This window comes from Protopterus annectens, chromosome 14.part0 (assembly GCF_019279795.1).
Source record: "Protopterus annectens isolate FY-2018-M chromosome 14.part0, PAN1.0, whole genome shotgun sequence".
In the NCBI taxonomy this organism is placed as follows: domain Eukaryota; kingdom Metazoa; phylum Chordata; order Ceratodontiformes; family Protopteridae; genus Protopterus; species Protopterus annectens.
In genome coordinates this window covers 1,146,186,140-1,146,213,658 of record NC_056748.1, presented here as the reverse complement: position 1 = coordinate 1,146,213,658, position 27,519 = coordinate 1,146,186,140, and the positions used below count along the sequence as shown (strand labels likewise).

The window sequence follows — 27,519 nt, the reverse complement described above, 5'->3', positions numbered from 1 at the left end:
TAAAGATTGTGTTCCATTTTATTTTTTGTGCATTTAATCATTTCATTAGTATGCGTCTCTCTGTGGTTATTTATTTTTTTCTATTTAATTGTTTCATAGACTACTGTGGTCTCCCTCTGTCTCTGCAGTTAGTGGGGGCTATTGTGCTTCACTTCATTGATATTTGGTGTTAAACCCTTAGCCTAGAAGGTGTCTGTGTATTTATAAGAGTTAGTTACATATCTTTGAATTTATTACTGCTCAATTTCTGAGTTGTTTGGCTTCTGCTACATACCTACAATCAACTGCATTACTAGCTGAGTTAAGTACATACTTGCAGCATTAAAGATTGTACTGCATTTTATTTTATTTTTCTGTGTATTTAATTGTTTCATTGGTATGTGCCTCTTTGTAGTTATTTATTTTTCTATTTAATTGTTTCATAGAATACTGTGGTCTCTCTCTGTCTCTGCAGTTAGTTTCCCACCCACACTCCCTGTTCTTGTTGTGGTATTAATCTTGGTGGCTTTGGAATTGCCCGCCCCTGTTGTAAATTTGTGTTTGTACACTCCTCTTGGGCCCATCTCATTTTCTCACTCAACCGAGTACAGTGAGATCATATTTTGATTTCTGACACTCCTACCAGTCTCATTTGTTCAGCTCTATCCCAGCTCTATTCCAGTCTAGTGTCACTAGCTTATTCTACCTAATACAGAGAAAACATTTGTAAAGGGCAAGCCACTCAGGTCCTTAACCTTGAATTATCCTCTGTTTCTCATTTCTCCCTTTCCACTTTCCAAAAAAAAAATTCTAAGCTTGTTTCCTGCCTTTCCTGTAACTAGTTTAGTCCAGATACAAATTTGCTGTACCCAGGACTGTTTGTAAGCTTCTGAGTCCCCAAAGCCTTTCTGTGTTGGAGAGAAGCCTTCTAGCTTATCAGTTGGAGTGGTAAGCACTAGGTAGCCTATCTACCACAAGAGTGGTTTCTGGCCCAGAAATTGTAGTTTATTGGCCGTTTGGGCAGTTTTTCCATCTCTTTCAACTTTCTGGTTTAAAAGCCTGCGTTTGCACTTGTTTCCCACCTTTGCTGTAACTAGTCTAGTCCAGATACAGATTTTCTGTATCCAGGACAGTTTCTAAGCTTCTGAGCCCGCAAAGCCTTTCTGTGTTGGAGGGAAGCCTTCTAGCTTATCAGTGGGAGTGGTAAGCACTAGGTAACCTATCTACCACAAGATCCAGGTACAGATTCTTAGTTTTAACAGTTGAATTTGCTTATTTTTGCTCAGCACTTATTCAGAACTTGTTAGCACTAAATAAGCCACAAATTACTACAGCACTCAACATTCCTCTTTACCTCGAGGAAAACAGTCTTTGTACTTACTTTCCTTACTTGCTTAGTGAAAAACAGCTTTTATACTCACTTTCCTCACTTGTCTAGAGAAAAGTAGTTTTTTATTCAGGCATGTCCAAGGGTCAGCTCCCAGTGTTCTCTCCTGTCTATCTGATGAATCTGGGCATCTTGAGGCAATGTAGCAATTGCCTCATGTACACAGACAACCCTCTCCTCCTACCACCCAACATTACAACCTGTAAGAGATGCACTTATCTAGCCAAACTGGAGGTAAAGCTCTCTCCAACAAAGACTGCATTTGACAGTCAAGAAGAGAAGGTAAACACTTGCACCATACCACACTCATAACATAGTCCCATTAAACCTACACCACCAAAATCCACACATAGAAACACAAAAACATTCGCAGAGGCTCTCGATAATAATCTGCTCAAGCAACAGAGATCTCCAAAGCAGAAATGCAAGCAACCTCCACCAACAACAAAACCCAAATGACACATAGCCCACAGACTCAGTGTGTCAATAAACCACAGCCCATAAGGAAACCAAGGTACCCAACACACTAGTCATAGGTGACTCTATAGTCAGGCACACTGATGTCCCACTCACCAGGCTAAACAAGGAGAAGGTTACTGTCAGCTGCCTATCGGGTGCCAGGATCTGCCACATAACCCATGCACTCAGGTCACTCCACAACAAGTACAAATATGACTCTATCATTGTCCATGTTGGTGTGAACGACCTGAGATGTACCTCCCTGGACTACATGAAAAGAGACATGGAAGAGCTCTTCGATCTTGTAGTCCATGCAGGTATGACCCTAGCCCTGAGTAGCATCCTGCCATCATCCAGAATGATACCACAGTACAAGGACAAAATGTCTGACTTCAACAATTGGCTAAGTTTCTGGTGTCATTCTAAGGGGAGCCAGTTTCTCTCTGCCTGGGATGACATGGTCGACAGACCATGATGCTTTGCCAGAGATGGCCTGCACCTGTCACCCCTGGGATTCCAGATACTAGTTAAGGCTCTTGCTGCCCCTATAGTGCTTTTTTTAGGCAAGGTTCAAATGACAAATTCACTACCGTAACAGGAACAGGCAAGCAAAAACTGAGGGTAATGCTACTCAATGTTAGAAGTCTAAATCTCAAAATGCACTCACTCGAGGTACTCCTTAAAATGGAGAACATCGATATCGGTGCAGTGACTGAGACCTGGTTCAAGGTTCTAGTGAGCACCCCTGCATTACCAGGCCATAACTTATACCACACTTTTCGGCCATCTAACCTAGACCAGAACACCAAAGGTGGAGGTGTGTCCATATTCATTAAGGATATCCACACCTCCAGGCTAGTTGTGCAGCATAATGCATCTGAGGTTATCCAAGTTCAACTAACTCTGGGCAAAACTGCAATCCAAATTGCAGCTTGCTACAGATCCCCCACCATGCACCAGGATTCCCAATCCTCTTTTCTTGATATACTGGAAAATATTAGGGTTCAACCAAACACCCTAATAATGGGCGATTTCAACTACCCCACCATTAAGTGGGAAAACTATTCATGTACCAACTCCTTTGCTCAACGCTTTCTGGAATAAATTCCAGTGCCCTGGATCAACTTATCCACACCCCCATCAGAGGTAACAATATCCTAGACCTAGTCATTACCAACATGAGTGACCTGTGTTCCACACCTGAAATCAACTCCTCATTGGTCAGATCCGACCATAAGCTAATCACCCTAGATATCTGCATCCTGCCCCCACCCACCATTAAGGAAGCCATGGTAAAAAATTTCTCCAAAGCCAACTTCATGCTTCTTAAGACAGAAGTGGTGAACTTCATGACACCCATACAGATGGACAATACAGTTACGACTGCTGAATCCTACACAAATGCACTCAATAAACACTTACACAAGTGCATGGATCGTGCTATCGCAAACAGAACCAAGAAGCTATTCTCCAAAAAAAAGGAAGCCAATCTGCTGGTCCCCTGCCATAAACAAACTCTACAACAGAAGGAAGAAACTGTTGCAAAAGAGAGTAAAATCCCATGAGTGGAGGTGCTACCTAGTCAGCCTCAGTAAGAAGCTGAGATCCCGTATATGATCCTCCAAAGCTAGCTGTGAAAACAAAATCACCACTGATTCTAAGGGCAACCACAAAGCATCTATAGCTATGTCAAGAATCTCAATGGCAACACCCAGATCTGCTCTGAGTTTAAGCACAATGGCACGAAATTTACAGAACCAATTGATATTGCCAACATCATAGCAGATAGGTTCAGTGCTAACTTTACTCTCACCCCCTAAAGGGCCATTGCTATACAAGAAGAATGCAGTGTCCCTGTAATCACATTTATGCAGGTAAAAGCTGCACTCTAAAACCAAAAACACAACATCCATGGGACCAGGCAACATCCCAGGCTGCATTTTACACGAACTTGAGAACAAACTGGCTCCCCACCTAAGCACCATGTTTAATCATAGTTTCACGTCAGGCTTTGTGCCCACTGAATGGTGCATAGCAACAGTTATCCCACTTCAGAAAGGGGGAGCCACCACTTATCCCGGGAACCTATCGCCCTATTAGCCTGACAAGCCTGGTATGCAAGGCCATGGAACGTATCATCATAGAACTCTTAAACAAAGACATTGGTAATCTCCAAACTCTGGACCCCACCCAGTTCGGGTTTGTGAAAGGCAGATCATGCCTTCTGAACCTGATCGACTTCTTTGAAGCAGTCAACAAAGCCATAGATGAGGATAAGGTGGTTCACACAGCCTATATTGACCTTGCCAAGGCTTTCGACACCATCCTCCATTCTGGAATTATAGCTAAACTCACTAAACTAGGTTTAAATCCCTACATCACAAGATGGGTTGCCAACTGGTTCACTGACAGAACCCACACTGTAAAAGTTGCAGACTCCAAATCTGACTTCAAACCAGTGTCAAGTGGAGTACTACAGGGTTCAGTCCTGGGACCTCTCCTGTTTGGCATCTACCTCTCTGAAGTACAGGCTAGCACAGAAGGCCTCTGGCTAATGAAGTTTGCAGATGACTGCAAACTAGGAGCCATAGTCGAGTCCCCAAATGATGTAGACATCCTGCAGAAGGGCCTCACTGAGACAGATGCCTGGTGTCAGAGAGGCATGGTCTCAAGCTCAATGCCAAAAAGTGCATTGTCATCCCCTTTGGTAAAAATTCTGTACCCATGAACTACCACATAAACGGCAGTCTACTTAATGCTGAATGTGTGATAAGAGACCTTGGGACCCAGTTGGACAGTAGTCTCTTTTTTGATAATCACATCACCACAGTAGTCAGGAAATCCATCTGTGTGGCACACCTCATCACAAAATGGTTCTCATCCAGGAAAAAAAAGGTCATTGTTCCCCTCTACTCGGCACTCATTAGACCCATTATAGAGTACAACACCCCTTTTAGAATGTACCTCACAAGACATCTCAAGCAGCTGGAAAGGCCACTGAAGTACCTCACAAAAAGGATTGCTGGCATCAAACAGATGCCGTACACTGACCTTCTCAAAAAACTCCAGCTTTACTCTGTAGCATATCATCTACTCCGAGATCTCTGCCTAACATATAAAGCTATGTTAAACCCAGAGCTGTTGGACATGCTACACCTTAAGAAATCCCAATCCCTCTGTGCTACACACTCTAGGGACCTAAACCTTGTCACTATAATAAACAGGACATGTTGGAGGGATAGATTCCTGTCCCAGAGACTTCCTATACTCTGGAACAAGCTACCCATCTATCTCAAGCAAAGTTCGTCATTAGCACTCTTCAAGAAAAATGTTGATGAGTGGATGGGAAATAGAAAATACACCCCTGGGATCACTTCTGTGGCTCTGCTCGACAGGGGCATAGGAAATTAACTTTCTTGGGTGGCATAAGCCAGGGAACCTTGTTGGCTAGGCTTACTTAGGCCCTTGGGCTGATAGCCTAGTACCTACCTACCTATGAACCATTTGGGCACAGGAGAATAATATGCTGATAAATACATTAAAACTAAGCATATGAGATTTGGGAGGCATAAATTGAAAGGTGAATATTTAATACTGCACACAGTGATTGAAAACGTAGACTCATTTAAGGCCCTGGGTATATGGGTAGATTCAGCTATGAGTTTTTCTAATCATATCACTCAATTGGTTAATCATAGTTATAGTACTATAGGTTGCATAAAAAGATTTATAAAGTCTAGGAAATCGAAAATAATGAAGTAATTGTTTATTAGTTACATTAGACCCAAACTTGAGTATGGAATAACACTATGGAAACTCTATAAGAAAACAAGCATGAGTAAACTGGAAAGAGTACAATGGAAATATTCCAAGGGTATCCATGGATGTGAAAATTTAACTTATTATGAAAGACTAAAATATGTGAACTTATACAGTGCCTCTTACAGATATCTAAGAGGAGATATTATTCAGGTATAGAGGGCATTTAGTGACAACTACCTCTGGGAATGTTTGGGGTTAAGAAAAAGTACTAGAGGATCATCAGACAACCTATGCAGAAGATTTTATAGGAATGAGAAGTGTACTAATTGGTTCTCTGAGAGAGCAGTTGATGCATGGAACAGACTACCAAATTACATTAAAGCAAGCACTAGTTTAGATGTTTTTAAGAGCAGCCTGGATAGTTGTTATGGGAGAAGTGTTTTGGTATATTGGCAAGCTAGAAGGGCATTAATGCCTATGCTTGAAATATTTGTTTTTGTGTGTATGTGTATATTATATATATATATATATATATATATATATATATATATATATATATATATATATATATATATGAAACAGTAGGCTCTAATTTACAGTAAGTGACCTTTGGATCTAGTTAAAAGTTTGTTTTGCGCTGACATGCAGCATACAGATAGTCCTGCAGGTGGCAATACTGTACAAGATATAGTAGCTAAACACATTTATAAGATAGTGCCTGCACAGAGAGAGAAAAATATCTATCTAAAATAAAATAAGATGAAATGTTCCTCTATAACATGTATATACTGCAAAACAAACCATTTCTATCTTTGGTTTACAGCATTATAATGCAGTGCAGTACTACCTATCACAGTTCTTTCTACTCAAAAATCAACAGAAGGAAGTCTGAAAGAAACAGTAAATATTTCAGACACCACCATAGTAGAGTTCGAGAATGTTTGCACATTCTTTGCCCTCGGTAAAATTACACTGAACGCACACACACCCATGGTGCACCCTGGCATTCCACTAATATCCATGTCACTTATTCCTCCCTTGTCTCACATTTTACCTTACCGTCCAGCTTTTGCACAAATTATTTCAGCACATTCTAACTGGGTAAGACTGTACTCTGATAACTGTGGAAGAAATAATTGAATTAAGCTGGGGGTGTGGATGCCACTAGGTCTCCAGAAGTCACTGGATTCACTCAGCGATGATTGATGGCATGAAAAAAATTCTGATTAAGGAAACACAGTCATTCTTATTGTTCAATGTGCTTTTTCCTGCATCCTTTAAATGCACTTTAATTTACTAAGAATGCATTGTAAGACTTGTGGAGGAAATAATTCAGCACCCAGAATCAGTGAGGTTATAGATACTCTAAGGTACATTTAGAGACTTTTTCAAACCTTTTGCTCCAATGATGATCTGAATAAAAATCATGAGTAACAGAAAGAAAATTAGTCTTATTTTTTTCTCAAAAGAAGAAACCAGTTGTTTGCAAGGCTTAATGTTCAAAGGTGGGCAAAATGGCAGTTATGACTGCATCACACACACACACACACACACACACACACACACACACACACACACACACACACACACACCTTAGTCTCAGAGCTTGAGTATCCAGCCTGTTCTTATGCACTAGCATACCAATAACACAGTTGCAACGTCAAATTCACTTTATTAATAAAAGCATACAGTGAACTTGACATTGGAACGGTGTTACTGGTATGTTTTACAATATTGCTGTTCCAGTTATCACAGCGGCAATCTTTTATTGATTTATGCACTAGCATCTCAGGCTCACTGCTCCCACAGTCATTCCATATTTTGTCACTTGGGCCTGCTTGAAAATGTTTAACGTCTGTATATACTATGGATATTTTGTAAATGTGGGAGTGACACCATTTTCAGTGGTGAAAGTAGGACGTCTTTCTGCCAGCATAAGATTTTGCAGGACAAACAGTACCCACAAGTAGAGTCAAGGACTGCACTTCACATTCTTGACAAAAACATAAACTTGATGATGAGGATTTTGATTTGTTTCTGTTCTTTCCTATAATGTTAGTGTTTCGCACGCAAAATGATGCTGTTACATAAGCCTTAGGAAATATTTTTTACCCTAATATCCTGGGATGTTTGCCATTTTTTAAACATGAAGCAACTGCCCAAATAGGGACCTTCCTGCATAAAGAGGGACAGGTGGTAGCCCTAATATAAAATACTTGTGACGCTCTACCTTCAACATCAGTTTTTAACTTTGCTTCATGACTTTGGTGATGATTTATATCATTTTATATAATGTGTATTATTTATATAATTATATTACGATTATTGTTCCACATCCTGGCACTTTCTAGTTCAGAAGTCTTGGTCCTCTCATCTACCATATTAAAACTGTCCTCGTGTGTTAGCTAATATGACTTACAGAATTTGTCTTAGAATGATCTAAGGCAATCTCCATCTCTTTTCATCAAGACAGTGTACATTTCTTTGTTATGTATTCTTCCAGAGAAGATGTTTCTTATCAAAATGAAAAAGAGAGGACAGAATCTGCGGAAAGCATAATTTTGCCATCATTGTTTGAGTACATGCTGGCACTTCTGAATAGTTTTAATGTACTATTTGAAAGTAATGTATGGCTAATCCAAAATTGGTGTCTGAATAATGGAGTTGCACAGCTAGTGCAAAGTGAGAGTATTGAACCCAGGACTGCAGGATGGCACTTAGTAGTATATTTCACAGAAGTAACTATCTGAGTCCCTGGCAACCACATTTTTGTTTTGGTGTAAAGGAACTAATAACTGGTATCACAGTCAATGTTCATTTGCCCCATGCAACCCCATCATTATCTGCTGACATTGCTAATGTCAGCACTCTTTCAGCTCTAACAGCAAATACGGGTGGTGTATATTAGGCTGTTTCTCTGAGCAGTATCTGTTTGGATAGGAAACCGAGTCCATAAAACATTGTGTGATGCAGCTCTAAAATCTAAACTGTAGCAACATATCCGCCTACTCCACCACCTCATGTCGACATTTGGATTTAGAAGGCTCATACTGGATTCTTTAACAATGACAGTACTAAATTCATCACTGAATGTTTACAGATGTACTCAGGATATGCAACCAACCTAGCTATTTCTCTATAAACTAATGACGTTCACTCTCCAAGGTGGATAATGTTCTGAACGGTGGGCAGTTTCTTTGTTCTCTTGCTTTTCTTGCTGCAAGAGACTTGGGATTTTATCGTTCTCTCATGTCTTTGTGTTATCTTTATCTTTTCTTTGCCTTCTTCAAAGAATTGCATTGTTCATATATCCTCAGGGTTATTCACTCCACAGCCTATCAAGATCCCTAGAAAGCAAGTAGCCGAGGTATTAGGAACATTAGTAAAAGATGTGATAGCTGTGGACTCTGGCTCCGTTGTTTTATTATTTATATCATTTCTGTCTGCTTTGGCAGTTTGTTTTTTGTTCAGTTGAGATACTGCTCAACTGCACCTGGTTTTGCAGAATGTCCCTGAACTTGCCTAGTGTTTTTGCGCCAGCTCTCTACTGAAAAAGGCCACTGCTAAGTCGTTTTTTTCCAGGTAAACAAATGCCAATAAATAAATAAAATGCATGTTGATGCAAAACCTGCTGTTCTAGCATTTTTTTTAAGTGATTAAAGTAGTATTTAAAAACTGTGCCTGATTTGGGGTCTTAGTCACCCATTATTTTAGATTTGCCCAGACATTTTGAGCAAAGACTTTGAGAGGTACACCACTTAATGGTTTTCCTAAGATATGCTACAGGAGTATCAGTAGCATGTCACACGACTGAGCTTACTACAAGACTCTGGTTATTTTGTTGGCCTCTGCTGCACGACTGAGCTTACTACAAGTACTCTGGTTATTTTGTTGGCCTCTGATGCATGACTGAGCTGTACTACAAGTACCCAGGTTATTTTGTTGGCCTCTGCTGCACAACTGAGCTTACTACAAGTACTCTGGTTATTTTGTTGGCTTCTGTTGCACGACTGAGCTTACTACAAGTACTCTGGTTATTTTGTTGGCCTCTGCTGCACGACTGAGCTTACTACAAGTAGTCTGGTTATTTTGTTGGCCTCTGTTGCATGACTGAGCTTACTACAAGTACTCTGGTTATTTTGCTGGCCTCTGTTGCACAACTGAGCTTGCAAGTACTCTGGTTATTTTGTTGGCCACTGTTGCACGACTGAGCTTACTACAAGACACTGGTTATTTTGTTGGCCTCTGCTGCATGACTGAGCTTACTTCAAGTACTCTGGTTATTTTGTTGGCCTCTGTTGCACGACTGAGCTTACTACAAGACTCTGGTTATTTTGTTGGTCTCTCCTGCACCACTCAGCTTACTACAAGTACTCTGGTTATTTTGTTGGCCTCTGCTGCATGACTGAGCTTACTACAAGTACTCTGGTTATTTTGTTGGTCTCTCCTGCATGACTCAGCTTACTACAAATACTCTGGTTATTATTTTGGCCTCTGTTGCATGACTGAGCTTACTACAAGTACTCTGGTTAGTTTGTTGGCCTCTGTTGCATGACTGAGCTTACAAGTACTCTGGTTATTTTGTTGGCCTCTGCTGCACGACTGAGCTTACTACAAGTACTCTGGTTATTTTGTTGGCCTCTGCTGCATGACTGAGCTTACTACAAGTACTCTGGTTATTTTACTGTTCTCTGCTGCACGACTGAGCTTACTACAAGTACTCTGGTTATTTTGTTGGCCTCTGCTGCACGACTCAGCTTACTACAAATACTCTGGTTATTTTGTTGGCCTCTGCTGCACGACTCAGCTTACTACAAGTACTCTGGTTATTTTGTTGGCCTCTGTTGCACGGCTGAGCTTACTACAAGACTCTGGTTATTTTGTTGGTCTATACTGCACGACTCAACTTACTACAAGTACTCTGGTTATTTTATTGGCCTCCAAGTCTCCTAGAATAGTTAAAAAAAAAAAAAAAAAAAAATCAGCTGACTCAACTCTTTACAGAGTTCTGCAGGATAACTTTTCAACTTTGTTGACAAGCAGAATGACAGTGGGCATGCATCATGATTTGAATGGTCCAAGGAAGCTTTTTCTTCTAATATTCAGACAGATGGCTGAATAGAGTGTAGTGACTGAACTGCTATTAATGATGTCATCAAAATTCATTGACAGTGGTGTAAATGACTGAATTGAAAGTTGGTTTAATGTAATTGTTTGTACTTTTAAATTATTTAAAACGTGCTGAATCAGTTGTTTGCACTTGAGGTTATAATGATGTGAGTATTTGTATAAGAGACGAGAGGTATCACTATTAAAGATTTAAATTCTAGCCCCTCATACTGTTTATTATTGAAAATAAAATGAGAATATTAAAGTCATGTAATCAGTGAACAAAAATTGCTTGCTGCTGATGGTGTGGATAGCGGCTGCAGATTGGAATATCAATACCCCAACAACAAATGACCTGTTAGTAAATAAATTATAGGAGGCACAGAATTGTAGACGCCTGTACGGCAGGGTAAGAGAGATCCCGCCCATACAGATAGAAATTATAGTTTGTATATCTTTGCTTATAGTATTTTTCTGATAGATTATGCATTGTATGCAGGTAGTTGACATTTTAAGACCGCATGTCAGCAGATTGTCCTCCAGCTGGTTGTATTCTGATAACTTTGCATCACACTGCATTTCTTTTGTGATGCTTTAATGTAATTGCCCTACAACCATTTTCCCCAATTGCTGTATTATAACTGGATGCAAAAACATATACAACAGCACTGAATTTGATGGCAGATAAAATAATAAAAAGGAAAAGAAAAAATTGCCTGGCTGACCAAGTCCAGCCAATTTCTGGATAAGCTGAAGAGCCACTTAAAGAATGACTACGCATCCACCCTTCTACATGTTCAAAGAAGCTGTTTTAGTCCTTTTCCACCCCTTCTAGGAACTAATATTGACTTTTAGAACTCAAACATTGAGGAAGCTCTTCATCTTTTTTCCTGAGCCATTTGCCTTATGTTTTCAAACTGCTTCTCCAATGAGGCATGTAGAACAACATGTAGTACCAGAGATGAGCCTTTCCAACTATGAGACACGGAGAACAACATGTAATACCAGAGATGAGTCTTTCCAACTGTGAGGCACGGAGAACAACATGTAGTACCAGAGATGAGTCTTTCCATCTATGAGGCACAGAAAGCAACATTGTAGTACCAGAGATGAGTCCAACTGTGAGGCACGAAGAACTATATGTAGAACCAGAGATGAGACTTTCCAACTGTGAGGCACAGAAAACAACATGTAGTACCAGAGATGAGTCTTTCCAACTGTGAGGCACTGAGAACAACATGTAGTATCAGAGATGAGTCTTTCCAACTGTGAGGCACGTAGAACAACATGTAGTACCAGAGATGAGTCTTTCCAGCTATGAGGCACAGAGAACAACATTGTAGTATGAGAGATGAGTCCAACTGTGAGGCATGAAGAACTATATGTAGAACCAGAGATGAGACTTTCCAACTGTGAGGCATGGAGAACAACATGTAGTACCAGAGATGAGTCTTTCCAACTGTGAGGCACGGAGAACAACATGTAGTACCAGAGATGAGTCCAACTATGAGGCACAGAGAACAACATGTAGTACCAGAGATGAGTCTTTCCAACTGTGAGGCACAGAGAGAACTACATGTATCAGAGATGAGACTTTCCAACTGTGAGGCACGGAGAACAACATGTAGTATCAGAGATGAAACTTTCCAACTCTGAGGCACGGAGAACAACATGTAATACCAGTGATAAGTCTTTCCAACTGTGAGGCATGGAGAACGACATGTAGTATCAGAGATGAGTCTTTCCAACTATGAGACACGGAGAACAACATGTAATACCAGAGATGAGTCTTTCCAACTATGAGGCACGGAGAATAACATGTAGTACCAGAGATGAGTCCAACTATGAGGCACAGAGAACAACATGTAGTACCAGAGATGCGTCTTTCCAACTGTGAGGCACAGAGAACAACATGTAGTATCAGGGATGAAACTTTCCAACTCTGAGGCACGGAGAACAACATGTAGTACCAGAGATGAGTCTTTCCAACTGTTTCTAAACAAGGGCAGTAACTTTTTTTTCTAGTGACATTTCTTCCCACTCACCCTAAGCATTTCATCTTTTTTCTTTACCACTTTTCACATTGTTTGCTTTGATTTGCCTATTAAATGTGAGTACCACTAGGTCCCTAGTGTCTCTTGTTGAACTATGCTCCACCCCATTCATGATGTACTTACCTGGATTTGTGATTCCTATATGCATTTTAGTCTTTTCAGTGTGCCATGTTTTAGACCATTGGCCCAGCATTGCCGCATCTCTTCTCATTTGTTCTCTGCCTCCCCAGCACCATATTGTATAACTTTGTGCCATCAAGAAAAAGGCCATCTTTTTCCTTCATATTTACTCTATAGTTACTTGAGAAGACAATGAAATGGACCAGTTTTCATAGTAACCCCTTGTGGTATTCCACAGTCACCATCCCTTCAGGTAACTAAACTCCTTTAACAATAACCCCTTAGGTCCTGTTAGCTAGATGATTTACCATGTTACAATCCCAGAACACACACAAAATGTCAAATGTGTCTTACACTTTTTTTTTTAACCAGTTATTAGCTGTTCTCTAGGACTTTCATCATTCACTGGGTCTAGAAAACCTGAATCAGTCACCCTGGGACTAGATCCAAGTCATGTTTGGGGCCATTATCCTACTATTGCTATAGGATATGTTTTCCTAAGGTCTAATCCAGTGCCTATCCTCTCCCATGGGTTGGAGTACAATAGGCTTTAGCAGTGTATCATCCATGCCTCCACATACAAATCGGACATTGGTTTGCCCTTATGGGCCATACCTGCAGCAACATACCCAGCCTGCATTAGGGCTTGATTATGATGGTCTTTCTAAGCTTGTGCATGTACATTCCCCAAATGAACACACCCATACCATGAAGCAACCAAACCACTAGCTGAACACTGTTCACCTGGGCCATAGACAAATCCTTGTCCCTGTACACCACTAGTGCAGGTCAGTAGTATTAGTGTTTTATATTGTCCTATGCCAGACACCTTGTTGAGACCACAGATGGTTGTACCCATCATTTTCAGTCGTCATGACTTGATTACCCCTCACATAAATATGTTTACTCGGTAGGATAGTTGCGTTATCTATCCTTGCGGTAGGATAGTTGCGTTATCTATCCTTGCGGTAGGATAGTTGCGTTATCTATCCTTGCTGCTTCAGTCCTGTAACCCGTTATTTCCTTATAATTTAAAATTATTCAGTCTAGCACCAATTCCAGAATTTTCCTACAAGTGATGTTAAATTAACAGCGGAGTAGTTTGCAGCTTTTGGGTTGCTCACACTGTTGTGAATGTGATTCGCATCTCCCTCTACCGGTCATGATTTATTAACAACATTACTTTGGATGTGGTGGCTAGTGCAATTTTTCAGTGTAGTGTGTAAAACAAGGATGAGACCCCTGGACTGAATTATCTTTAAATTACTAGTCTCCCACCAGGACACACAAGTGTTCTTCAGCAATTGAATTCAGCTTGCTGAGCACACTCAAGCAACTCTGCAGTCTGCGACTACCACCACACCCATATAGTATAAGAAGGAACCAGTACTGCAAAACTAAAGAAGGATATGCATTTTGAGCCTCAAGAGCAGGGTCAGTCTGTCCAGGCATTCTACTTGTATGTTTTATGAGAGTGAAGCTATTACAGTAGTAGTATTTCTTAGTAGTTCTCAGTGTGCTAGTAAAACTGACCATTGTAGCCTTGTGTCCTCCCTCCAGCTTGTGCAGTATTCCTAACTGTCCAATAGACAGTATACATTTAATTCAGATCTCTGTGATTAAATTAACCATCAAGCAGCCCTCTCAGTGCTTTCTGCCTTAATTTGTATTACTTGAGCCCCACCTGTTTATTTGCATCTCTATACATTCCCCTTCATTGCTAATGTATCTCCCTACTCTAAATCTGTGCACAAAAACTGGCTACTAATTAGCAAGTCAATGTGAAAACACACTCCCAACCTTAATAAACTTTGCTGTCTCTTTTCTCCTTCACTTTTCAGGTAGAGTTTGAATTATTACTCTCCCCCTCTGAGGCCTTCACTGATAGATTTCCACTGATTGCCTCTCTGGTTTCGATGATTTCTTTGCATTCCACCTGGTTTACACCCCTTGTGCTATCCCCCTCCTCCAATACTGTCTATATTAGAATCCTGCTGAGCATGGAGCCATCTTTAAATTACTAGTCTTCCACCTGGACACAAGTGCTCTTCAGCAATTGAATTCAACTTGCTGGTAAGCCATTAGAACTCAGGAATCTGTTTAAAGTGTTCAGATTTGTAAAGTAACACTTATTTTTTGCTGCCCATTACTCTTGTCTTGGTGAGCTCTGCCCCTCTCCGTTCACCCTCGCTAATGCTTGGGCTCTCCACGCTCCCCTGCCCTGCCCCCAATTCCCTCCCGCCCCCACTACCTCTACATTTATAGTAATCACAACCACACCCACAGCTCACCCTCCATCAATCACAGCTCCTCAAATCAGATCACATTACACCACACCCACTTGCTCCACCACAAAATACTCCCAACCACTCTTATTCCCGCTAGGCATTATTAATCACCCCACACTACTTACCCATCCACATATAGTGCAACCCTATAATTCTTATCCACACCTCCACCTAGAACCAACTTAAACTTTATAACCATGACCATCACACAACTAAGTCTAGTCTGCCTTCTCATAATTCTTTATAACTCCACAAGTTATCAATCTAGTAATATCCCTAAACTTAGTAGCACAACACTATATTATGTACTCTCATGTACAGGCACCTCATATTATAATATCTGCCCACAATTGTTCAAAAACTACATAACAGACCAATTCAGAACTAAACACATATGCTTTCATTCCTACTAAAAAAAAAAAAAAAAAAAAATACTTTCTCACACTCATCACCAAACTCCACCATCTGTATCACCATTTTAACACCAGGCTAACCATAAGTGGGGAAATCATCCTGTCCAACACAAACTGCTCCAACACAATTGTCAGAACATAATACCCCCACTATCTTCATCCCTGTGCAAATCAACAACAGCAGCAAAACCATCCATCTTTTAATGCTAAATATTAGTATTAGAAGTATCAAAAATAAAATACCTGAACTCCAGGCCACAATAGCATACTACTCCCCAGACATAGTTGCTTTAACAAAAACCTGGCTAAATAAAAACATAGATAACTCAGTTGTTGTCTCTACTGGCTACAGTAGACAAGACAGACCACTTCATAAAGGGGGTTGAACTGCCTTACTGTACAAGTCCAACTTAACTTTAGATCAAATACCAGACTCCTACCCCTCTTCCAATAATTGAGACATATCTCACAACTTCAACTTCACACTATAAAGGTCATCACCATAATTGTGATCTATAGTCCATCTGATAATACACCTGCTAGCCTTGAAGACCTCTTATCCTGGCGTTCTTCCACATACTCACAAGAAACCCTTATTCTGGGGGATTTCAACCTAGATTGGTTTACCTATATATCAGAATCACCAAGTAATCTAATAAATCTCCCTGGCTACCAGCAGCTAGTCCAAATTCCAACTAGATGTGATAAAAAAATCTCAAAGGGAATCCATCCTTGACTGGGTTCTAATGAACAACCCCACACAGGTAGTCTCCCAGACACCTTAAGTTACCAAAACATAATATATCTTATATGTAGTAGAACAAGCATATGCAAACCACTAACTATAAATCCACTAGAAACACAAAAAAATTATCTCCTGAGGTTCTCAATACTTTACTTTGTAACTGTGACTGGACCCCCCTAAAAACCCTCCCACTTGACCAGGCTGTAGTATATTTCAAAAAAACATTTCTACAACACCTAAACACTGTCACTCCATTGCGCAAAATAAAGGTTAAAACCTCTACAAACCCCCTGGCTCAGTAAAGAAACCAAACAAATCCTCAAGTCCAGCGACACTGTCTGGCTTTACTATCAAAAAAACAAAGAAACACAAAGCCTAAGTACCAAGAACTGCGCATCCGTGCAAAAAAATGCATTAGGCTGGACAAAAACTCCTACTACACGCCATTACAGACTAAATACCAACACGACCCCTCAAAATTTTGGAAAAATGTAAAGCAGCTACTAAAATCCACCCAAAAGGCTACCACCAAACCAACCACCCCTGACATTAAAGTTCCTTAGTATCACAGGACAGTTCCGTCCTCACTATTCCCCCCCAACACAAATAACACTAATACAAGCTTTACCCTCAAAACAGTTTCCACCACTTCAATCAAAAGCATGCTCTCCAAACTAAAAACCTCATCAACAGCAGCCGACCTACTCCCCAGCTATTTCTTGAAACTCACAGCAGATGCTATTGCTATCCCAATTTCCACTCTCATAAACAGATCATTTGTTGAAAACTATGTGCCCAAACTCTGGAAAATATCCTATGTTACACACATATATAAAGGCGGGAACTCCACTGAATGTAATAACTACAGACCCATTGCTATACTCTTCCCCCCTGGCCAAAATCCTAGAAAAATGTATCCATACCCAGGTGCTAAAATATCTCCTAGACAGCAACATCCTGTCACCTACTCAGCATGTTTTCAGACCTGCCCATAGTACCACTACAGCCCTCCTCTGCTTCACAGACACAGTAAACCATCTCAGAAAATAAAGGCCTGCAGGTGTCAACTCTTTTTTTGGATTTGTCCAAATCATTTGACAGAGTCTCGCACCAATTCCTGCTAAACAAACTAAACCAATATCACCTATCAAATTCCACTCTTACCTGGTTCCAAAGCTACTTAACTGACAGGTACCAAGCTGTGAAATGGGAAAGTTCTCTCTCTCCTCAGCTGCCCATAACTATAGGAAATCCCGCAGGGTTCTATCTTAGGACCACTACTATTCACAGTCTTCACAAATGACCTCCATACCTCTACACAGCATGCATCTATCATTCAGTATGCAGATAATACTACCTTAATCTGTGCTGCACAAAACATTCCCACTCTCCTGCAAACAATTCAACTAGCATTCTCTGACATTGAAATCTACCTTACCAAAGCCCAACTTATCGTCAATCCAAAGAAAACTCAGCTTATGATTAATAACCAGTTCTAACAAAAACACTGATAACATTCAGTTCACTATCTACTCCACAAATGTTACTCCAATCGCTCCAATGGCACAGGTTAAGCTACTGGGAATAACCATAGACTCCTACCTAAATTTTTTATTTTTATTTTATTTATTTATTTATTTGTTTAACATTTGTTGACCGGGCTAGTCTAGCTGGATATATGTCCATTTTCAGTAGAGGCCCGGGGAGAAAAGCTCCACAAAGAACAGTCAATTTAAAACAAATCAAAGTTTTTGGGCATGCATAGACAAAAAGACATAGATAATAGTTTACAAGTGACAACAATACAGCAAAAATAAAAAGAAAAAAAAACACAAACTTTTTTTTTTAAGGAAAGTACTAGGAGTAGGGAGGGGAGTTATAGTGGAAGAAAAGACACAAGGAAAGTGGGGAGAGAAATGCAGAGAGGTTTGAAAAAAGTAAGGTAGAAAGGAGAAGTAATATCTAACAAGAGGAGCTTGGAGAAGGTAGTTCATAGTAAGATTTTAAGTGACCTAAGGAATGAGAAGAGAGAAGGAGGATGTGCTTAGGAAGCGAGAGATAGTGATAAAAAGGAGGAGAGATTTTAGTCTGGGCTGCTGCATGGGCAGAGCCAGTGGTTAGTAAATAGTGATAAAAAGGAGGAGAGATTTTAGTCTGGGCTGCTGCATGGGCAGAGCCAGTGGTTAGTAAATAGTGATAAAAAGGAGGAGAGATTTTAGTCTGGGTTGCTGCATGGGCAGAGCCAGTGGTTAGTAAATAGTGATAACAAGGAGGAGAGATTTTAGTCTGGGCTGCTGCATGGGCAGAGCCAGTGGTTAGTAAATTGTGATAAAAAGGAGGAGAGATTTTAGTCTGGGCTGCTGCATGGGCAGAGCCAGTGGTTAGTAAATAGTGATAAAAAGGAGGAGAGATTTTAGTCTGGGCTGCTTCATGGGCAGAGCCAGTGGTTAGTAAATAGTGATAAAAAGGATTGATTTTAGTCTGGGCTGCTGCATGGGCAGAGCCAGTGGTTAGTAAATAGTGATAAAAAGGAGGAGAGATTTTAGTCTGGGCTGCTGCATGGGCAGAGCTAGTGGTTAGTAAATAGTGATAAAAAGGAGGAGAGATTTTAGTCTGGGCTGCTGCATGGGCAGAGCCAGTGGTTAGTAAATAGTGATAACAAGGAGGAGAGATTTTAGTCTGGGCTGCTACATGGGCAGAGCTAGTGGATAGTAAATAGTGATAAAAAGGAGAAGAGATTTTAGTCTGGGCTGCTGCATGGGCAGAGCCAGTGGTTAGTAAATAGTCATAACAAGGAGGAGAGATTTTAGTCTGGGCTGCTGCATGGGCAGAGCCAGTGGTTAGTAAATAGTGATAAAAAGGAGGAGAGATTTTAGTCTGGGCTGCTGCATGGGCAGAGACAGTGGTTAGTAAATAGTGATAAAAAGGAGGAGAGATTTTAGTCTGGGCTGCTGCATGGGCAGAGCCAGTGGTTAGTGAATAGTGGTAAAAAGGAGGAGAGATTTTAGTCTGGGCTGCTGCATGGGCAGAGCCAGTTGTTAGTAAATAGTGGTAAAAAGGAGGAGAGATTTTAGTCTGGGCTGCTGCATGGGCAGAGCCAGTGATTAGTCAATAGTGATAACAAGGAGGAGAGATTTTAGTCTGGGCTGCTGCATGGGCAGAGCCAGTGGTTAGTAAATAGTGATAACAAGGAGGAGAGATTTTAGTCTGGGCTGCTGCATGGGCAGAGCCAGTGGTTAGTAAATAGTGGTAAAAAGGAGGAGAGATCTGGGTTGCTGCATGGGCAGAGCCGTGGTTAGTAAATAGTGATAAAGAGGAGGAGAGATTTTAGTCTGGGCTGCTGCATGGGCAGAGCCAGTGGTTAGTAAATAGTGATAACAGAGAGATTTTAGTTTGGGCTGCTGCATGGGCAGAGCCAGTGGTTAGTAAATAGTGATAACAAGGAGGAGAGGTTTTAGTCTGGGCTGCTGCATGGGCAGAGCCAGTGGTTAGTAAATAGTGATAAAAAGGAGGAGAGATTTTAGTCTGGGCTGCTGCATGGGCAGAGCCAGTGGTTAGTAAATAGTGATAACAGAGAGATTTTAGTTTGGGCTGCTGCATGGGCAGAGCCAGTGGTTAGTAAATAGTGATAACAAGGAGGAGAGATTTTAGTCTGGGCTGCTGCATGGGCAGAGCCAGTGGTTAGTAAATAGTGATAAAAAGGAGGAGAGATTTTAGTCTGGGCTGCTGCATGGGCAGAGCCAGTGGTTAGTAAATAGTGATAAAAAGGAGGAGAGATTTTAGTCTGGGTTGCTGCATGGGCAGAGCCAGTGGTTAGTAAATAGTGATAAAAAGGAGGAGAGATTTTAGTCTGGGCTGCTGCATGGGCAGAGCCAGTGGTTAGTAAATAGTGATAAAAAGGAGGAGAGATTTTAGACTGGGTTGCTGCATGGGCAGAGCCAGTGGTTAGTAAATAGTGATAACAAGGAGGAGAGATTTTAGTCTGGGTTGCTGCATGGGCAGAGCCAGTGGTTAGTAAATAGTGATAAAAAGGAGGAGAGATTTTAGTCTGGGCTGCTGCATGGGCAGAGCCAGTGGTTAGTAAATAGTGATAAAAAGGAGGAGAGATTTTAGTCTGGGTTGCTGCATGGGCAGAGCCAGTGGTTAGTAAATAGTGATAACAAGGAGGAGAGATTTTAGTCTGGGTTGCTGCATGGGCAGAGCCAGTGGTTAGTAAATAGTGATAAAAAGGAGGAGAGATTTTAGTCTGGGCTGCTGCATGGGCAGAGCCAGTGGTTAGTAAATAGTCATAACAAGGAGGAGAGATTTTAGTCTGGGTTGCTGCATGGGCAGAGACAGTGGTTAATAAATAGTGATAAGAAGGAGGAGAGATTTTAGTCTGGGCTGCTGCATGGGCAAAGCCAGTGTTTAGTAAATAGTGATAACAAGGAGGAGAGATTTTAGTCTGGGCTGCTGCATGGGCAGAGCCAGTGGTTAGTAAATAGTCATAACAAGGAGGAGAGATTTTAGTCTGGGTTGCTGCATGTGCAGAGACAGTGGTTAATAAATAGTGATAACAAGGAGGAGAGATTTTAGTCTGGGCTGCTGCATGGGCAGAGCCAGTGGTTAGTAAGATGAAGTCTGAGCTTCTTTTTGAAGAGTGAGGAAGAGGAGATCATAGTGAGGTCCTTAGAAAGAAGGTTCCAACTTTTCCCCACTGTGTAGGAGAAAAGTGAGTCACCTGCTTTATTATTAGATTTGTGTATGGATACTAAAAGTTTGTGTGAAGAGCGAAGATTAGAAAGATTTTCATAGGGACTAATACGTTTGGTAAGGATAGGTGTTTTTTAGGGAAGTAAAGGATTTTTTGGGTGATTATAAGTTGCTGAGATAAAAGCTGATTATCAAGTTCAAGCCAGCCAAGTTGTTTTAAATTTAGGCAATGGTGAGATCTAAAAGGGGAGCTGGTAGCAAATCTGGCTATATTATTGTAGGCGGTAGTTAATTTGTTCAGGTTAGTTTTAGATAGGTTTGTGAATAAAGGTGATGCATACAGGAGAGTAGAGATAAGATGGGTGTGAGCAATGGTAATTCTGGCTGAAGGAGTAAGGAAAGGCTTGATTTTGTAGAGGGAGCCAAGCTTTTTGTTAGTAGATTTAATAGTGGTATTAATATGAGTGTCGTAGTTTAGGCAATGATCGATAGTAACACCTAAAAATTTGGTTGTTGTGTCAGGAGATATGACTGTGCCATTTTTAGATATGAAGGAGAAGTGGAGTGGTGGAGAATTTTATGTGGGTGTGAACAACAAAAGTTTAGTTTTTTTAGGGTTAAGGAGGAGACATCGCTGTAAAAACCACTCTTTCACAAGCTGAAATACATTTTGGGTGAGAGACTGAAGTTCAGATGGGTTAGGGGCTGAGGAGACTAAGGTGGAGTCATCTGCATACTGAATGGTTACGGCTTGGGGGATGCTAGAAGAAGATCATTGATAAATATGGAAAATAAAAGGGGACCTAAGATAGATCCTTGGGGGACTCCAAGGGAGACAGGAAGAGGGGAGGATAGAGTGTTTTCCCAGAGGACTGCCTGTTTTCGATTGTCTAGGTAAGACTTAAACCATTGTAGTGCCAGAGCGTCAAGTGAGAGTGATTTCAGAAGATTCAAGAGTATTTGATGATTAACCATGTCAAATGCTTTGGAGAGATCTATAAAGACAGCAGAAGAGAGGATATTATTGTTGCGGTTTTTATTTATGTGATCAGTAAAGGAAAGAAGGGCAGTAGTAGTGCTATGGGAGGGACGAAATCCATGCTGGGAGGGAGCTAGTAGTCCATTAAGAAGGAGGTGGTCGAGCATTTGTTGGTGAATACATTTTTCCATGATTTTAGCTAAGGGAGAAAGTAGGGCGATTGGACAGAAGTTTGAAAGTTCTGAGGAGGTTCCACCCTTATGAAGGGGAATAATATGGGAGATCTTCCAGATGGAAGGGGATAGTGCCTTCTTTGATGGTTCTGTTTATAAGAATAGAGACAGGGTAGGCGATTGCTTTGGCTGCAGTTAGTAGATATTGAGCAGGTAATAAGTCAGCAGAGGGGGTTGAGGGTTTGTGTTTTAGAAGGAGGGTACAGATGAGGGATGTAGAGACAGGTTGCAGATGGAAAGTGGGAGGAGTTGGAAAGGAGGAGAGTGGTGAAAGAGAAGACACGGGAGGAAGGGAGTTAGCAAGTGACTGGATAGCTCCAATAAAGAAGTTGTTAAAGGAGTCAGCTATCTGTTAGGAGTGTTTTCAGTAGTAGTGGCGGGGGTGGGTGTTTTAGTTGTGCCAGGGTGAAGTAAAGTATTGATAGATGTCCAGAATTTCTTAGGGTTTTGGTGGTTATTTTGTTGGAGGTGAAGGAAAAAGTTTTTTTTGTCAAGTTGTACAGATGATTTAGTGGAGTTTCTAAGCTGTTTAAATTTAGTGTGATCAGAAGGGTCTTTAGAAGCACGCCATTTTGACCAGAGTTTGTTTCTTAGCAACATTTTGTGCTTAGTTTCTTTTGTAAGCCAGGGTGCAATTTTTGCTCTATTTTTAAGGGTACGGATAGGGGCATGGAGGTTAAGAATTTCAAGGAATTTTGAATTAAAGTAGGCTACTGCTTCATCAAGTTGTAGGTATTTTAGGGTGACCAGTTACAGAGTCTAAGTTCGTTTTGGAAGCATTCAGGGTTAAAGTTTTTGTTGGAGCGTATGGTTTTGAGACTTGTAGGTCTAACTATATTGGACTTATGTCGAAGTAAGTAAGAAAGTGATCACTCATATCTTCTGGGAGGGTGCCTACTGAGTAGAATGTGGGGGAGGTATTTATTAGAATCCAGTCAAGGATGGATTCTTTTTTGGTGGGTTTGTGGATGCGAGTGGGTGAGGAGACAATTTGAGTAAAGCCATGCAGGTTAATGTGGTTAGAAGGGGTATTGGCATTACAGGTATTCCAGTCAATGTTAAAGTCTCCAAGTACTATGGTTTCTTGTGGATGTGAACTGGATAGCCAGCTAAGGATATTTTCAAGGAGGTTGATGTTGTTGCCAGGTGGAATGTAAGAGCACAGTATATAAATAGCCTTGCTAGTATTTAATTGGAGCTTAGTAAAGAGAATTTCAGAGTTAGTGTCAGATGGAAGACAAGAATTTAATGGAGTGAGTTGGAATTTGATAGTCATCTCAACTTAACTATTAAAAACGTGCATGCCAAACTGGGATCACTCTACCGTATTAAACCATTTCTTACCAACAACACAAGATCAGCCATTGCTCGCTTCCAACTTCTACCCATCCTACTCTGTTCATCTCCCATTCTGACTAATCTCAACAAAACTGAACTAAGCAAAATGGAAGCCTGCTATAACAGAATTGCCCGCTTTGCTGCAAATTGCTCGTATAGAACTTATCACTGTACTGCTCCACTGGCTTGAACTGCCCAGTCTCCTAACCTGCAATCATCTCTGCCTCTGTCAGTCTATCTTTTACCTCCCTGATAAGTGTCTTGTCCTCAAAAACCTAGTACAACATCGCTCAGCCAAAAGGCCTCTTAGATCATCAAGCAAACTACTAATAGAGGTCACCAACAGTTACAGTAGCTTTGGAGGCACACTATATAGTAGTTCAGTGGCTAAAAAATGAAACTCTCTCCCCACTAGCATACAAAACACACCGTCCAAAGCCTTCTTTAAAAACCTCACTAGGCAACATCTCGAGCAAAGTTGGCAGTGCCATGACTACTCCCCAGGCTAGTGAAAGCGGATGAGGTACAAACACTAAACCTAGAGTAGTCGATAATAGTTTTCAGTCTTACTCACAAACACTGGCTAATGTACAATGTATGTACTGTATCTGTGTACTATGTATGTATTCTACCTATGTTCCAAATTTCAGCTGTACACCACAAATCTATTAATTACCTTTATTTTTAAATTAATATTTTCTTGTTTGTTCTCTCCACTGTAACTGTTGATGTGCTGCATACCACTGTAAAAACATGTCTATTGTAATTTGTGTGTATACTGATCATGTCTAAATATCTAAATGGATCTGTAATTTTTCTATGTGGAGCTTTTCTCCCCCGGCCTCTGCTGAAAAAGGGCCTTTTCGGCTCAGACACCCCAAATAAATAAATTAATAAAATAAAAAGCCATGAGGTGATCCATTTTCATAAATTGGAACAGGAGTGAGTTTTGCAATTATATGGTTTATACTTCTCAGGCTTCCTGAGAAAGCCTATGCCCTAGAATTGGAAAGGAGCCTGTCTCTCACATTTGGGCCTGTACTAGAGAGATATCGTGATGACCACTGAGTATTGATATCCATATAAGGGCACAAGATTTGCACCAGAAGGGCCATGGACATTTGCCAGCCCTGACTACATGAGTTGTGAAAATGAATAAAACTCCGATGACTTTACCCTGGAAAGTCTTGTGGAGGTGCTACAACAGCTGGGAATTCTGCAGACACTGTTGCATGTTTTTTGGCCCTTTGTCTTCATTCTTGGTAATGAGTTGAAACACTTAGGGTATGCTTAGGTCTCTACCACAATCTCTTTTGTCTCCTCCTATTGTGATTTTCATGACTAGAACATTAAGACATAGCAAAGATGTGAAGAGTGGTCCCTTTGGATTTGTAAGGGTTGCCTCTCTCTTGCTGCTGTTTACAGATGATGTTTCTTGGTCTCAAATGACTGGGCTGTCATAAAAGCAGTTGAGTGGTTCAGTACTGATTGAGAAGCAAGATGGCATGACAGTCAGTGTCTCCCATTCTGAGATCATGGTTCATAGTGGAAAGGGAGTGGATTGCTGTCCTGCAGACGAAAGTGAAGCAATTACTTTGAGAGGATTTTAAATGTATGTGCTCTCGACAGCTAACCATTTGGTTGTTCTCAGGCCTTCATTCATTCACTGGCTATACCAAGCCTAACTAATCTCTTCTTTTCTCTTCTAGACTGACTTTGACCGTTGTTTTCGACCATGGAAGAGATTGGGCCACCCTGGTGCAGGGTCATACTGCTGTTGAGGAGTGTCTTCCATTTATACACCCATGTTCCAACTTCCTTGCATGCGAGCACATTGATGTCTCAGGCAAGGACATTCTGTGGGAGTGCTTCATATCATCCTTCCTTAGTGGCAGCTTAGTGCAAGATCATCATTTTACCCCAACATCTGTTGCACAGCCTGGGGTTCACTGTCAACTTTCAGAAGTCTGTCTTGATTCCATCTCAGGATCATTTTTTCCTTGGCTACAGATTTCAGGCTGTTCCAATGCTGGCATCTCTTCCTGCTTCCAAAGTTTTGTCCCCTAACAAATTATTTTATATCCCTGCTTCCTCTGTATTCTGTTCCAACCAGGGAGTTTTTCAGGGCCCTAAGGTTTCATGGCCTACACTATTCCCATGCTTCCCTAGGCTAGGCTTCATATGAGGAAGTTTCAGCAGTGCATAAAATCAGTGTGGCTTCAACACCTCCGCTCATTGGACTATCTCATTCCTCTACTCCCTCGTCTCAAACTGGCCATTCATTGGTGGATTTGGCACCACTGTCCCAATCCCGGTGTTCCTTTCCACCCTCCTCAGCCATCTCAAGAACTCTTCACAGATGCAACAGAGCTACAGTGGTGGGGGCCACTTCAGGCACCGTGAAGGTGCAGGGCTTTTGATCTCCTCAGCTGAGGGTGGATTACTTCAACATCAAGGAAATGCAGGTTCTTATTCTGTCTCTTCAGGCTTTCCTTGTGCTCTGGGACCTAAGTCCCTTGAAGGTTTATATGGACAACACCATGGTCATGTGGTACATCAACAAACAAGGTGGCATGAAGTCTTACCTGCTTTACAGGTTAGTAGCCCTTTAAGCAGGGGAAGTAGCCATCTATTTGCAGGTCACCCTACAGGCAGTCTATATACCTTTAGAGCACAATCTTGTGGCAGATTTTTTAAGCAGATCCAGGACACAGCCTCATGAATGGATGTTTCACAGAGATGTGTTTCTGGACATAATTCATCGGTGGGGTATTCCGCAAGAATATCACTTTGCCTGCCCTGTAAACAGGCAACTTCCTCAGTTCTGTTCCAGAGTCCCGAGCCATGTTTTCTCTTGGAAAGGAATCCTCCTGTGTATGTCTTTCCTTTTCTTCCAAGGTTCCTTCACAAAATCAAGAAAGACTGCAAAATTCTTGTTGGTGACTTCCTTTTGACCCAGAAAGTGCTGGTTCCCCCTCCTTTTCCATCTGGAAAGGGTCAATCATCACAAGTTACCTCGTAGCATGGATCTCCTCACACAGGACTAAGACACTGTTCTTCACGCTCATCTGTCCCCTCTTCAACTGACACTTTGGGTGATAGGGTTTTGATTCCTTTCTGACGCCAGTTTTCCGAGGATATGCTGAGAGTCCTACAGGAGGCTAGTAAATCCAGTATCAGAAAATTATATATGTCCAAATGGAAGAGACTTTGTTTGTTGTCTTAAACATCACCAGGGACCCTTTTCATTAGAGGTCTCCTTGGTTCTTTTTTACATGTGTGAAATGCTACATGCTGGCTTTGGCCTACTCTTCAGTGAAAGCCTGCTTGTCAGCCATTTCTGCCTGTCTGCTAATTACTCTTCCTTGTCCTCTAGGATTGAGGTCAAGCAGTTTCTTAAAGGCATCTGCATATTAGACCCCCAAGAAAGCTAATTTCTCCTTCTTGGGATCTTAACTCAGGCTCATTTTGAGATTGCCGCTTCTTATTTGCAACATTGCATCTGGAAGACTGTTTTATTGCTTCCTTTAACCTCTGCCATAAGGGTATCTGAACTACAGGCCTTGATGGCAGTCCCTCCTTTTTTATTTTTTCATAAAGACCGTGTGTCTCTCCAAATGAATCCTCCTTTTATGCCCAAGAGGGTTAAGCAGGTGTCTGTTAATCAGTCTTCTCAGTGTCCTCCTCTTTCCCTTATCCACATTCTGCTAGTGAGAAGGTTCTTCATACTTTGGTTTTATATAAACAACTTGGATATTTGGATAAGACTAAGGTCTTGCGAAAATCTGATAATTTTTTTGTTTCTTTTCCTACCAGGACATTGGGTTTGGCCATTTGTAAGTAAACCGTCTTCTCTTGGAATTCTATGGCCAATTCATTGTTATTGTTATTGTTTCATGGTAAACAGTTGTTTGCTTTCATGAGGGGCTCATTCTACCGGAGCAGTAAGCTCCTTGGCAGT

At 41.1% G+C, this 27,519-nt stretch overlaps 1 protein-coding gene across 1 annotated transcript in view; it reads left to right on the top strand.

Moving 5' to 3' along the window:
* Positions 1–27,519, top strand: part of CDH23 (cadherin related 23) — a 2,508,764-nt gene that overhangs the window by 498,148 nt on the left and 1,983,097 nt on the right. The gene's annotated exons all lie outside the window — the stretch shown is intronic.